The sequence below is a fragment of the Aegilops tauschii genome, chromosome 3 (genome assembly GCF_002575655.3).
Source record: "Aegilops tauschii subsp. strangulata cultivar AL8/78 chromosome 3, Aet v6.0, whole genome shotgun sequence".
Lineage (NCBI taxonomy): Eukaryota > Viridiplantae > Streptophyta > Magnoliopsida > Poales > Poaceae > Aegilops > Aegilops tauschii.
In genome coordinates, this window is record NC_053037.3 from 545279943 (window position 1) to 545294802 (window position 14860).

General features: G+C 44.1%; 1 long non-coding RNA gene across 23 annotated transcripts; it reads left to right on the top strand.

The window, feature by feature from the left end:
- The first annotated feature begins 7771 nt into the window (after positions 1-7771).
- Positions 7772-13126, top strand: LOC109778650 (probable xyloglucan glycosyltransferase 6). 23 transcript variants are annotated; one of them, XR_012205556.1, is made up of 11 exons: positions 7772-8324; positions 8611-8766; positions 8883-9075; positions 9173-9286; positions 9760-10069; positions 10145-10238; positions 10357-10643; positions 11069-11180; positions 11660-11706; positions 11848-12123; positions 12866-13126. It is a non-coding gene; the product is annotated as a probable xyloglucan glycosyltransferase 6 (long non-coding RNA). The 23 variants fall into 23 exon arrangements; XR_012205571.1 differs by having other exon boundaries at positions 11890-12123; XR_012205564.1 differs by having other exon boundaries at positions 9760-10019.
- The last annotated feature ends 1734 nt before the right edge of the window (positions 13127-14860 follow it).

A 14860-nucleotide genomic window follows, 5' to 3' on the forward strand; every position in this document is an offset into this window, starting at 1 on the left:
GCCAGATATTCTCAAATATTCCAGAAAAAAAATCATATTTAAATTTCAGGGCATTTGGAGAACTTTTATTTTCGGGGTATTTTTTATTGCACGGATAATTCAAAAAACAGGCAGAAAATACTATTTTTACTTTATTTCAACTAAATAACAGAAAGTAAAAGGAGGGTACAGAAGGTTGTGCTTTCTAACTTCATCCATCTCATGCTCATCAAAAGGAATCCACTAACAAGGTTGATCAAGTCTTGTTAACAAACTATTCCGAATCGCATGAAACCGAAGAAATTTCGAATAACACTATGTTACCTCAACGGGGATATGCACATCCCCAATAATAAGAATATCATATTTCTTCTTGACAGTAGGAAGAGGAAATTCAAAACCTCCAAAAATAATCGATGGAATTTTTCCAATAGAGTTTATGCTATGAACTTGAGGTTGTTTCCTCGGAAAGTGTACCGTATGCTCATTGCCATTAACATGAAAAGTGACATTGCCTTTGTTGCAATCAATAACAGCCCCTGCAGTATTCAAAAAGGGTCTTCCAAGAATAATAGACATACTATCGTCCTCGGGAATATCAAGAATAACAAAGTCCGTTAAAATAGTAACATTTGCAACCACAACAGGCACATCCTCACAAATACCGACAGGTATAGCAGTTGATTTATCGGCCATTTGAAAAGATATTTCAGTAGGTGTCAACTTATTCAAATCAATTCTACGATATAAAGAGAGAGGCATAGCACTAACACCGGCTCCAAGATCACATAAAGCAGTTCTAACATAGTTTATTTTAATAGAGCATGGTATAGTGGGTACTCCTGGATCTCCTAACTTCTTTGGTATTCCACGCTTAAAAGTATAATTAGCAAGCATGGCGGAAATTTCAGCTTCCGGTATCTTTCTTTTATTTGTAACAATTTCTTTCATATACTTAGCATAAGGATTCATTTTAATCATATCGGTAGAACGCATACACAAAAAGATAGGTCTAATCATTTTAGCAAAGCGCTCAAAATCCTCATCATCCTTTTTCTTGGATGGTTTGGGAGGAAAAGGCATGGGTTTCTGAACCCATGGTTCTCTTTCTTTACCATGCTTCCTAGCAACAACGTCTCTCTTATCATAACGTTGATTCTTTGATTGTGGGTTATCAAGATCAACAACAGGTTCAACTTCTACATCATTGTCATTGCTAGGTTGAATATCAACATGAACATCATCATTAACATTATGACTAGGTTCATGTTCATTACCAGATTGTGTTTCAGCATCAGAAATAGAAATATCATTACGATTCTCAGGTGCGTCAGTAACAGGTTCACTAGAAGCATGCAAAGTCCTATCATTTTTCTTTTTCTTCCTCTTAGAAGGACTAGGTGTATCAACATTATTTCTTTGAGAATCCTACTCAATTCTCTTAGGGTGGCCCTCAGGATACAAAGGTTCCTGAGTCACTTTACCCCCTCTAGTTGCAACTCTAACAGCGAAATCATTATTATTACTATTCAATTTATTGAGCAAATCATTCTGAGCTTTAAGTACTTGTTCTACTTGAGTGGTAACCATAGAGGCATGTTTACTAATGAGTTTAAGTTCACCTTTAACTCTAGACATATAATCACCCAAGTGTTCAAGCATATCAGAATTGTGTTTCAATTGTCTACCAACATAAGCATGGAAGTTTTCTTGTTTGACAATAAAGTTATCAAACTCATCTAAGCATTGGCTAGCAAATTTAGTAGACGGGATTTCAGCTTTATCGTATCTATAGAGAGAATTTACCTTTACTACCTGTGTCGGGTTATCAAGACCATGAATCTCTTCAATAGGTGATGAATTAAGACCGTGTATTTCTTCAATAGGAGGCAAATTCTTAACATCTTCAGCTTTTATACCTTTTTCTTTCATAGATTTCTTTGCCTCTTGCATATCCTCAGGACTGAGAAATAGAACATCCCTTTTCTTCGGAGTTGGTTCAGGAAGTGTCCAATTATTTTCATTGGTCAACATATTATTCAATAGAATTTCAGCTTGGTCAACAGTTCTTTCCCTGAAAACACAACCAGCACAACTATCGAGGTGGTCTCTGGAAGCACCGGTTAGTCCATTATAAAAGATATCAAGTATTTCATTTTTCTTGAGAGGATGATCAGGCAAAGCATTAAGTAATTGGAGAAGCCTCCCCCAAGATTGTGGGAGACTCTCTTCTTCAATTTGCACAAAATTATATATTTCCCTTAAAGCAGCTTGTTTCTTATGAGCAGGGAAATATTTAGCAGAGAAGTAATAAATCATATCCTGGGGACTAGCACAGAACCAGGATCAAGAGAATTAAACCATATCTTAGCATCACCCTTTAATGAGAAAGGAAATATCTTAAGGATATAATAGTAGCAAGTTTTCTCATCATTAGTGAACAGGGTAGCTATATCATTTAATTTAGTAAGGGCCCGTTCTGATGTCCTCCAACTCCACGCTTCGAAAACTTCTCAGATGAATTTGTCCCGAACAGATTTAGCCCGAGAAGCTGGAAACGAGAAGCTGAGCGATCCCATAGTGCAAAAATGAGAAGCAAGGCCGGCCCAGCTCCACCGAATCGTGAAGCGTGGAGTTCGCTCAAATTACAGCGAGCTGCCACCGCCAAGTATACCGCTTCGCTCCTCCCCCTCGAAAAGAAACAGAACCGAGCGAATCGTTACGTGAATCTCTCGCTCGAACAGGTACCCCTTCCTAATTGGGATGATTCCAGCTGGCCCAAGCTATAGCCGAACAGGCCAGCAGCCTCCCGAGCGGGCCAAATCGCTACGAGAAGCTACGGCGTGCAGAACGCTTCCCAAATCGCTACGTGGAGTAAGAAGCTAGCTTCAGAAGCTGATTTTGAGAAGTTTTAGAAGTTCAGAGGAGATCAGAACAGGCCCTAAGATGTGCCACAACAGTTTCAGATTCATAGCCATAGAAAGGATCAGACTCAACCGAAGTAATTATATCAGGATCAACAGAGAATTCATAATCCTTATCAGTAACAAAGATAGGTGAAGTAGCATAAGCAGGATCATATTTCATTCTAGCATTCAAAGTTTTTTGTTTCAGCTTAGCTAATAATTTCTTAAGATCACTTCTATCATTGCAAGCAAGAAAGTCTCTAGCAGTTTCTTCATCCATAACATAGCCCTCAGGCACAACAGGCAATTCATATCTAGGGGGAGAGTCTTCATCATCACTTTCATCAATATTATCAGTTTCAAATAATTTCATTCTCTCTAGCCCTAGCAAGTTGTTCATCAAGAAATTCACCAAGTGGCACAGTAGTATCAAGCATAGAAGTAGTTTCATGATAAGTATCATGCATAGCAGAAGTGGCATCATCAATAACATGCGACATATCAGAATTAATAGCAGATCGAAGCAGGTTTAGGTGTCGCAAGCTTACTCAAAACAAAAGGTGAATCAAGTGCAGGGCTAGATGGCAGTTCCTTACTCCCCTCGTAGTTGAGCGATAATTTTTTTTGTCTTTCAAGTTCTTCATAGTGACCAGCAGATATAAATCCCAAGTGACTCAAAGAATAGAGCTATGCTCCCCGGCAACGGCGCCAACAAATAGTCTTGATAACCCACAAGTATAGAGGATCGCAACAGTTTCCGAGGGTAGAGTATTCAACCCAAATTTATTGATTCGACACAAGGGAAGCCAAAGAATATTCTCAAGTATTAGCAGTTGAGTTGTCAATTCAACCACACCTGGATAACTTAGTATCTGCAGCAACGTATTTAGTAGCAAAGTAATATGGAAGTAACGGTAACGGTGGCAAAAGTAACGGTGATAGTTTTGTAGTGATTGTAACAGTGGCAACGGTAAAGTAAATAAACGAAGAACAATATGTGAAAAGCTCGTAGGCATTGGATCGGTGATGGAGAATTATGCCGGATGGGATTATTCATTCAACAGTTATAACATAGGGTGACACAGAACTAGCTCCAATTCATCAATATAATGTAGGCATGTATTCCGAATATAGTCATACGTGCTTATGGAAAAGAACTTGCATGACATCTTCTGTCCTACCCTCCCGTGGCAGCGGGGTCCTATTGGAAACTAAGGGATATTAAGGCCTCCTTTTAATAGAGTACCGGACCAAAGCATTAACACATAGTGAATACATGAACTCCTCAAACTACGGTCATCACCGGGAGTGGTCCCGATTATTGTCACTTCGGGGTTGCCGGATCATAACACATAGTAGGTGACTATAGACTTGCAAGTAGGATCAAGAACTCACATATATTCATGAAAACATAATAGGTTCAGATCTGAAATCATGGCACTCGGGCCCTAGTGACAAGCATTAAGCATAGCAAAGTCATAGCAACATCAATCTCAGAACATAGTGGATACTAGGGATCAAACCCTAACAAAACTAACTCGATTAGATGATAAATCTCATCCAACCCATCACCGTCCAGCAAGCCTACGATGGAATTACTCACGCACGGCGGTGAGCATCATGAAATTGGTGATGGAGGATGGTTGATGATGACGATGGCGACGGATTGCCCTCTCCGGAGCTCCGAACGGACTCCAGATCAGCCCTCCCGAGAGAGTTTAGGGCTTGGCGGCGGCTCCGTATCGTAAAACGCGATGAATCTTTCTCTCTGATTTTTTTCTCCCCGAACACGAATATATAGAGTTGGAGTTGAGGTCGGTGGAGCACCAGGGGGCCCACGAGGCAGGGGGGCGCGCCCTAGGGGGGGCAGGCGCGCCTCCCACCCTCGTGGACAGGGTGTGGGCCCCATGGACTTGATTCTTTCACCAATATTTTTTATTATTTCCAAAAATAATCTCCGTGAAGTTCCAGGTCATTCCGAGAACTTTTGTTTCTGCACAAAAATAACACCATGGCAATTCTGCTGAAAACAGCGTCAGTCCGGGTTAGTTCCATTCAAATCATGCAAGTTAGAGTCCAAAACAAGGGCAAAAGTGTTTGGAAAAGTAGATACGATGGAGACGTATCATCTGGCGAGGGGGGGCCGCCGCCGCGACAGGGTATGCCTGCGGCGGGTCATTGCCGCCCTCGAGGTATGCCAGCACCTCGTGGAGCGTGCGGCAGGGGGGCGCCCCACCATACGCGGCGCCCCTCGCTGTTCTTGATGCCGCCCACCACCGGCGCCCCGTTGGTGGACGCCAGCCACTGCGCCAGCTGGCGCTGGAAGTACGCCGCCCACGTCGTGTGGTTGTTAGCGGCGTACTAGGGGAGGGCCCACTGCTCCTCCGTCAGGGACGCCCGCACGGGGTCGACCTCGGCGGCGAAGATGGCGGGGCACGGGTCAACGTCGAGCACCGGCGGGATGGGGACGCCCTCGTTGCTGAGCCTCCACCCCGTCGGCCCGGCGCGCATGTCCGGCGGCGCCGGGATGTTGGCCTCGAAGAAGAGGTAGGTCTCCTACTCGTGGAGCGAGCGGCGGCTGAAGCCGTTGGCCGCCGCCGCGTCGCCGGGGAATCGTTCGGCCATCGTTGAGAGGGAAGGGGAGGAACGCCGGCGAATGGGGAGAAAGGCAGAGCTCGGCGGCGGACGAGAGGGAGGCAGAGCTCGGCGGCTGGTTTGGGCTCGGGCTGGTGTGGACAGCGGCGAGGGGGGGTCGCTGGTTTTATAGCCCTGCACCGTGTGTACGTGTGGCGGGAGGGGGGGCGTGGCCGCGCCACCCGTGACGCGCCGCCCGTGAGGAATCAATAGCAAGGCTGACCGGCGGCAGCTTTGCCATGGATTCCCCACGGGAAACCGAGGCGTTTTGAGGGAAGACGAGGCACGTGTCGCTGACTCGGCGGGCCCGCGGCTCTTTCGCACCAAAACCGCTTGCCCGGGCGCCCCCAGCGCGCCTGGTTCAGCCTGGGTCCGCCGGCGCCAATTTCGGCGCAAACCGGCGAAAAACGGGTTCCTGAGGACGCGACTGGGCCGATTTTTGAGCGCCGGCGTGGAAACATCGCCTAGGGAGGGCCTGTTGGGGGCGCGGCTGGAGATGCTCTAAGGCTAGAGCATGTCGAGACTCGCTGGTGCTTGAGTAGTAGTGTAGAGTGCTGGGAGTGGAGGCTGGGTTAGGATCGACATGTGATGCCTGACTAGCTGATCCGTATTCTTTCATAAATATTTTCTATCTTCTATAAAGCTATGATACGCCTTTGGTGTACCCACGAAAAAAAATCCTCACACTCCTATTTCTCCCCCATCCTTTTCCATTTTGCGACGGCAGCGGCGAGCTGTGTGTGTGTGTGAGAGAGAGAGAGAGAGAGCGAGCGAGAGAGAGATCTAGCTACTACTATGGACCCGTAGACCCTGAAGGAACTACTCACACATCATCATGGAGGCAGCAAGGTTGATGAAGATAGCCTTCCCAATGGTTTTTCTCTCCGGCAGAGTACCGTAAAAGGCCTCCATATGGGATCGCGGAAAATGATAAAATATACAAAAGTGATAATATAATAGCATGAAACAATCAAAAATTATAGATACATTGAAAACATGTCTTATATGCATAATTTTGTAGCCGGACATGCATTGCTGTGTAGATCACTTGTCGGATATACATAGTTTTGTAGCCAGATAGATATTCATAGTTTTGTAGCTGGACATGCATAGTTGTGTAGATCACTTGACGGATATGCATAGTTTTGTAGCCGGATATGTACGGACAATTCTGAAGCCCGATTTGTATAGTGTTGTAGCCCAATATGCATTGTTTTTGTAGTGGATATGCATTGTTGACAATGTTTTCTTTGTAGCCTTCTCCCGCGTGTAGGGTGTTCAAGAAGTTGGAGAAGAAAAACTTCACCGTCAGGCATTGTTGGTTAAAGTTGAATGGACAACCCAAGTGAAACCTATACATTGCCAAGACCGTCGCCCAAGGCACCGAAGAAGAAACCGGTGACCCAACCAACCCAACAAAAGAACCACCCAAGAAGGCTAGAAGAGAGTTTCGAGAAAAGAAGTGGGAGGAAGTAAGGGCGAAGAGAGAAGGTGCGGCGGCCAAGATGACAAAGAGATTCGAAGACATCTTGACAAAGAAGGAGGCGACATACGTCAAGCGTGCCAATGTCAAGGAGGGAAAAAGGCGGAGAGGTTTAACTTGTTGATAGAGGTGACCGAGAAGAAGCTCAAGCTCGAAGAGAAGAGTGCCATGATTAAAGAGAAGAAGGTGGAGATCGCGGCCGCTTCAGAGGACGCGAAGACGCTAGCCTTAAAGGTGGCGGATTTCAATGATGACACAAGAATGATCGTGCAAGCCTTCTGTTTCAAGCTGTTGCGGCGACTGAAGGATGAACCGGAGAGGGCGGAGCAGGGGGAGATGAAGGCAGCGGCCTACACGACGGCGACCATAGATTGAGCGTGAAGGCTTGGATTGACGTTTCGGCAGGGCAGAAAATCCAATTTTTTGCACGGACTGCTGGACAGATATTTTTTTTTTGATCAGGCATATACAAACTAAACATACTTGCACTACAACACGAACAGTAATTGGAGGCATTTTTGTAAGGGCATTTTCTTAAACGCCTTAGATTAGCTTACTTAGAGGCGTTCTTGAAAAGTGCCTTCAAAATTCCCATGCTATAAGGGCACTTACAAAGAATGCCTCCAAACAGTGGAGTCTGGGGCGTTCTGCAAAACGCTAATACACATTTAAAGGCATTTTCCAAAACGCTGTAATATGTTAAAATATAGAGGGTATTTCTGAAAAACTGCCCCATGATTTGAAGGCGTTCCGCAGCAAAACGCCTCCCAATCGAAAACAATAAGATATGCATCAAGGACGCTCATTGGGCGTGTCCACGTCAGACTAGGGACAAAAATGCTGCCGACAAAACAAAACACGATCGCAGCCGCCGTCGCCGCCGCCGTCGCCCTGCGCTCGTGTCCTCTCCATCTCCCGCCTGCCGGATGTCCGCCCGGAGCTCCACCTCCTCAAACCCTGCCAGTGCTCTGCCCCTTCCTCCTCGTTTGTCGCTCAGGGGCATGGCGTCGTCTGGGACGTACCAGCCCGCACCCTCAAGGAGGCGGAGGACGCCTGCCTCCTTGCCGGTCCTGGCGCCTCCAATGGCCGGCCGGCTCCAGTAGCAGCCACCAACGTACGTGATCTCCCCCGGCTACCTTTATCTAAAGCTCAAGGCTCGAAGGGATGAGGTGGGCCAAGCCGGCGCACACGGCAAGTGGATGCGGCTGCAGCTCCGACGAGGGCGCCGCAGAGGTGTATGTGGAGCTGCTGCGGCTGGCGATGGACGGCCGCGACGGCGACGTCAGCTTCCACGAGTTCAATCACCTCCACTGCTACATCAGGTTTGTTGCTTTCTCGCCTTTGGGTCCGGTCGAGGCTTTGATTTGGTTGCTTTGTTCGACAGTTCCACTCTCCTGCGTCGATCTGACATCTGATGGATAAAGTAACTAAATCAGTTGAATTGATGCACACTGTCAATTCTGTGACCAAACAGGGATGACATTCTCACCATGAATTACAGAAGCTCATACTCGCTAAAGTACTAAAGTTGATGACTATATGCCTGCATATTTAGTTGTTAATTTACTATTTATAACCTGTTTATGATAAGATTTCATATAAGTGCAGCAGGTAGCTAGGGTGTAATCATGCACAAAGCGTTGGGTTCTCCATGGATCGTTTTGCGATAACTACAACCATGAGAGAACTTGAACTTATTTGGGTGGCAAATAGGATGCACATTGAGAATCTCAACTCCTTGATTCCCCCCTGTACTGAATAGTGGTAAGTGGTAACTCAGTTAAAGCTCTCAATCATGTATGTTCATGATGTTTCTACTTTTATTCATAAAACTTCAAATACTTAGGCTGCAAAACATAAATCTGTGCTTCCACTTTGAGGTTGAACAGCAGGTTAAGGGAGCATTCCTCAAATTTTTTGGGGTTCAATGGAAACGCAGGAGTGTGGAGAATTAAGGCACTCGAGGACTCAGGAATGTGGATGGAGAGAACGACAGTTGAAGACATGGATATTGCTGTGCGAGCACATATAAAGGGATGGAAGTTTCTGTATGGAATTCTTAACGATGTTCAGGTACTTGAATAATGTCTCTTATAGTTTATGACTTTTCTGTATGGCATTCATACCTTTACTGATCATACAAACTGTGCTACATGAATTTCCATTTTAGTGTCGGTGTGAATTGTCGGAGTCATACGAAGCATACAGAAAACAACAAGATAGATGGCATTCTGGTCCGGTGCAGTTGTTTAGACTCTGCTTTGTGGACATTATCAAATCAAAGGTATTAACGTAGGCATATTTTGAAAGATGAGTTTTATTTTCCGGGGAAAAGGATAAGTTGAACTGCATTATATTGAGCAGGATGTTCAAAATATAGTTCCACTGTAATTATACTTCATTTAAGTTTGTCATTTTCTTGGAGTTGACAAGATTTTACCTGCACTCAGTTGGATAATTAAGTACAGTTTGATTAGTATGACAAGTTATGCCAGCAGGATGAATATTTACAAGGTTGATTATCTCCCAGGAAGACAACTAGGAAGTATGTTTGCAAAATTGCAAGTTTTCATGACTAAATTATATAATTATATAAACTGTGTTCCGCTTGAAGTTTGGTCAGTTAAAATCATGTTGACTCGCCTATTCTTTAATGGTTCTATTTTGATCATATAATTAGATTTACATCTTGACTCGCTTGATTTGATAAATTCCATTCTTACCAAGGGTCATCATTTATGTATTTCCTCTTTGGAGGGCGATCTTGTTGCCCACCGAGAAGCAATCCAAGCAGCAGAGAGTAGGGTCTACGCCGAACCTCGACTCCCTATCAAAGGAGGGGAAGTGGCTGCGAGCACGGCGTTGGGTCGATGGTGTCGTGCCTCGGCAGCCGAGATCAGGCAAGGCAGATGGGAAGCAACAGTGTCGCCTCTCCCCCGAGCTCCAGATCCATGGCAGCAGCAATGAGGTGAGCAGCCGCAAAGGTTCCCACCTGAACAGATCGAGCTGTGACACCGGTACAACCACAACCTCCAATACTACTACGACTGATAGCTATCTTCTACCCGTGAGTGTTATTCAAATTTGCGTAATTTAGCTCCAGTGACGTGGATTTCATTATGTGGTAATTTTGTTTATGTAGAAATTGATCAGGTTGGGGATGGAGGGTGGTAAAAGGACCATGTTATCATAGCAGTGGCGGTGGCTCATCTTGGGTTACTCCGTCATCCTATAAAGTTGCTGGTACTACTGTTGCATTGTTCCCGACTGGGTTACTTGGTTCTTGATATTTGGATGGGTAGGTGGTGGAAATACTGGATCTTGATTCTTGATGTTGTTGGTGCTTGTATGTAGGTCGCCGACAGTCTATCAGATCTCTAGGAGGTGGCGTCCAGTGGTGATGTCAGAATGGCAGGGCCAGCTGTTGATCCTGTATGGCGTATAGCACCGTAGATGAAGTTCTTTGCCTGTCGCACCACTGTGCAGTTCAAGCCACTTACTAATCCCTCCATCTCATTCTACTCTGCTCACAAGGCGTTTGACAGATTGCATCATATGTTCTTTCTTCACCATTGTCTCTTAATATCAATTGAACTCTGACATTTCCCCTTCATATATATGGCGACCGATACAATAGCATGGTAATTATCTTTTTCTTATTTTGATTTTAAGGTCATATCTAATTACTTGATGGAGTAATAGTGCTCAACACATCAAATTATATATTTCAGATTAGTGGCACGTCTTAGTGATACCATTATTATTTTTGAATCATTGACCCGTCTTTCTTATCTTTCCACCTAGAGTATGGTGATGTACAAAGCTCTTGAGATATGTAGTGTAGTTGATTACGAAATATACCAAAAAGTGAGTTTGGCTTATGTTAAGTTATACTCCCGACTCTTGATGTTGATTGAATTGAAAATTTCAAATGATTATAACTGAAATTTGTAGTTACTTAAATCTCTGAGGGTATTTGCATCCTGATGTTTTACATCCTCTAGATGTTTTTTTTTCACATCCTCTGGGTGAACTTTTTGTACTGAATTTTAATCTTTGTTGGTAGCGGATGTTTTGAAGTTGAGGCAGCTGATGTTATATGTACCCCCTATACCGAAGAAGTGGGCATTCCAATGGATAGATTGGGTCAAATGTAATCCATATATACTACTTTTGAGGTCAGTTGTGTTTTCTCAGGTTTATGTACGAATGATGACTGTTTTCAGAAGAAAAAACTTGAATTAGAAATGGAACCTCTGATGGATTGACATGTGAATCTTATTCTCTAGAATCTACTCCCTCCGTTCCAAATTACTCGTCGTGGTTTTAGTTCAAATTTGAACTAAAACCACGACGAGTAATTTGGAACGGAGGGAGTAGAATTAATTCTATATCATAGGATGTGACTGAATATGCAACATCACACCTCATTCTGCTATGATGTTAGCTTTCTACTTTAGTTATCAGGAAAAATTTCTTGCGGTTCGTGGCTTCATGTTCTCTCGTTCACATTTAAATGATGGTTGGGAAATTCCTGTTAAATGAATTTTAACAATAAGGATACAGTCGTCTACATTTAATTTTCTTCTCTATTGCTGGGTAATCTTCTTGTGCCATCATTTTCTGAGTACTTTTATGGTGTCGGTATCTGGTCCAGATCCGATGGAGACAAGAAAAATCGTGTTGCTGCTTCTGCTTTCGATTGTAAGTGAATCCTTGGATGACAGTGCTATTTTTTGTTCTCTTAATACTGCATTTGATTCACATACTTCATCTATCCTTGTTTGAGAAGTTGTGCATGTTTGTGCTTCATTGGTCCATGAAAATCCGGGTGAAACCTTTCAGGAACTCAGGACGACAAGCACTGATTATATTAAATTGTGATAGCCGCTGCTGACACAGCTACTATGGGCACGTGCAACTTCTATTTTGCTCGCCACCAGAGACCACCGCCTAGATCCATCTCTTCTCAACCATGCCGACACGGTGGTCAAGGGCGCTTACAACCTGTGAGGACCTGCGTTCTCCTTCTCTCGAGCCTTCGTCGCGATGAAGCCGTGGGAGGAGAGGGGCACGCGCATGATGGATCTGCTCAAGCACCTCAAGCAGCGCATCTTCAAGGTGATCACTTCATCGACATTCAGTCTCAGTTCCCGCGTTCACTCCTTTTTTGGGGGTGGAGGCATGATACTCTGATAGTAGTATGCTGCTGTAGTACATAGTGCACATTGGCATGCTGAAACTAGCCCGCCGTTTTCTCAGAAATTTTTATGTGACATGCCAGTGGAGTGGATTACATTTCAATGGAATAAATTGTAGTTATTTCTTGTTTGCTTCTCAAAGTAAAGAATGTTATATTAACTTGATGTTCCTTTTCTTGGTAGGATGAACAAATGGCACCTTGTAGGCTCTTAATTTTTTCTATGATTCCCTCTGAAAAGATATACTTTTGCAGTTATTTATCAATTCTTCCAAAACAAACAATATGTGATGGATAGCTACAATTATAACTTATTTTATATTATTGTCCCGATTGAGGTGCTTCTAAGGTTAGCTACATCATGCCCATTCATGTCCATCGTTAGACATTTGCTATTTATATTTGCTTATTAATATTGTACACATGGGATGAATGGATCAACCTCATTCTTTGCTTAGAATAATTATTCTATGGTTGTCCGTTTAGAAGCATCATTGTTCTGCAACCTACCTGTTTTTTGGATAATAATCATCTTTCACACATCATCCACTTTGTCAGTTATTTATTTTGGTTGGCTTGTATTCCTAAAGGTATATCTTCCTGAACGTATGCCAACTGTGCGCTTTTATGTACTTAGATTTTCTTGTGGGCTTTCACATCCAGGTACAGCTGCCATCAACATAAATGTGGCTATGTTGGAAGATGGTACAGAAATGTTCATGCCGCTCAAAGCTATTTGCATGAAGCACTATTATTAGTAGTTACAGAAGATGGCACTTACAAGGGTATCCACCTCCTATGATGGATATTTTCGCTGTAGAACTTATGCTAACTGGATATCATAATATATATTATCCATGTAAGAATCTATTCATTCTCATTTTGTGAGTTCTCCTTAATCGTTATTTGATTTTTAGAATTTCACATGATGATCCTTCAGGACCATGTCAGTGTCTCCTAGAGATTAGGTTCTTGTTTAGCTAATGCTCGTGTTGCTGCTTAGATGGCGAAACATTGAATCCTTTAGTGTCCATAACATTGCTTTGCAAACCCCCGCAAAGGAAAACATTGCTTTGCAAACCTCTGGGACACTAGGGATTGATTGTATTGCTTGGTTCCGGTATCTGAGGATCATTTATGCTGAAACATTGTGGTGCTTTGCTAACTGATGGTTGTTATTTGTACTTGTCAAGAAAACTTGAGGCTAACGACCATTAGTTCAAATTTACTAGAGAACAAATGTGTGTGTGTGTGTGTGTGTAAAAATGGCTGAACAGAGTGGTTAAATATAAAAACATACTCAGCCAGGTTATGGAACAACTGAACAGAGTGGTGGATTGGCTGGCGAAGCGTTTTGGCACTTGGTTAAATATAAGGTCTGAGCATCGAAGGCGTTCTCAAAAGACGTTCGGATAGGTCTTTCCCTTCTCGACCATGGTTAGCGTTTTTCAGAAACGCTGTGTTAGACTTTTGAAGGCATTTTTCCAGCCTTCAAAGGCATTTATTAATGCCTCCTAATTACTACCGTGTTTTAGTGTTGCCTCTTTTGGTTTGTGGGTCGGTGTTGAAGATGCCCTAAAAGGATATGTATTATTCATTTTCTTTTCCTTTTTTTTTGGCTTAAGAGAAAGTATGGATGGTATTATTGTTTCCACTCAAGATATAGAGAGAGAGAGAGAGAGCGCGCGCGCGCCGGCACGCACAACGGACCAGAACTGTTCGAAGAACTGGACCTGCACGTACGTCCATGATTGAGGCGTGCATATAATAGTGCATTCATATATGCCGTGAATCGACCGTAATGCAACTTTATTCGATGGGAATTAACCGTGCGCACATGCCAAAGTAATAACAAGATATTTCGCCCGCCCAGCGACGGATACAACGAAACCGCGCGGGCATGTGTGTTTGAAACATGGGATGGGATGGGGTGGATGGTCGTCGTGTGCTCCCAACGTGAGTTGGCCGGCCGGCCGATCGGACACTGACGTGAAAATAATAACTGCGTTGGTACTTGGTAGGAGTACATCCACAGGAATTGAAAGACAAGGACAACCACTCAGCAGTCATGACCGCACACGGGCACACGCAGCAGACGCGGAGTGCACGCACAGGAGACTGGCTCAGCTGGATCGAGAGTTTGAATCGAGCTTGGGGGGTTCCTATCCCGCTATCTATCCATGGACGTTTGCTCCCTCCTGTTAACTGAAGAAATCTCGTGGTCCCATGTATCCCAAGAACGAGTCACGCATGCATATCTCGCCATGCCAAGAGCCATGGGCGTCCCTACCCAAAGTATCCATAGGTGGACATGGTAGCCACTTGCGTGCGCACACTCCAACGTGTTCCGTTCCAAAATGTCAAAGTCTCGCCCCTGTCGCCGTGCCCGTACCACCTGCTTGCCTACTACTCCCTCCGTTCCTAAATATTTGTCTTTCTAAAGATTTTAAGGAAAGAGAAAGAGATAGGCTCGCTCGGGTGAGCCCGAAAAATGATGCATAATCCAATCGCCCTATGGATTTTCCAAACTTCGCTTTCTCTCTACCTGCCTAACTGCTCCTAGCTCCATTCTCCCAAACATTTCTCGTCACAGGAAAGAAAACGTCACCTTGGCACTACATGAAAGACGTTGTTTAAAAATTCGAATGACAAAAATTC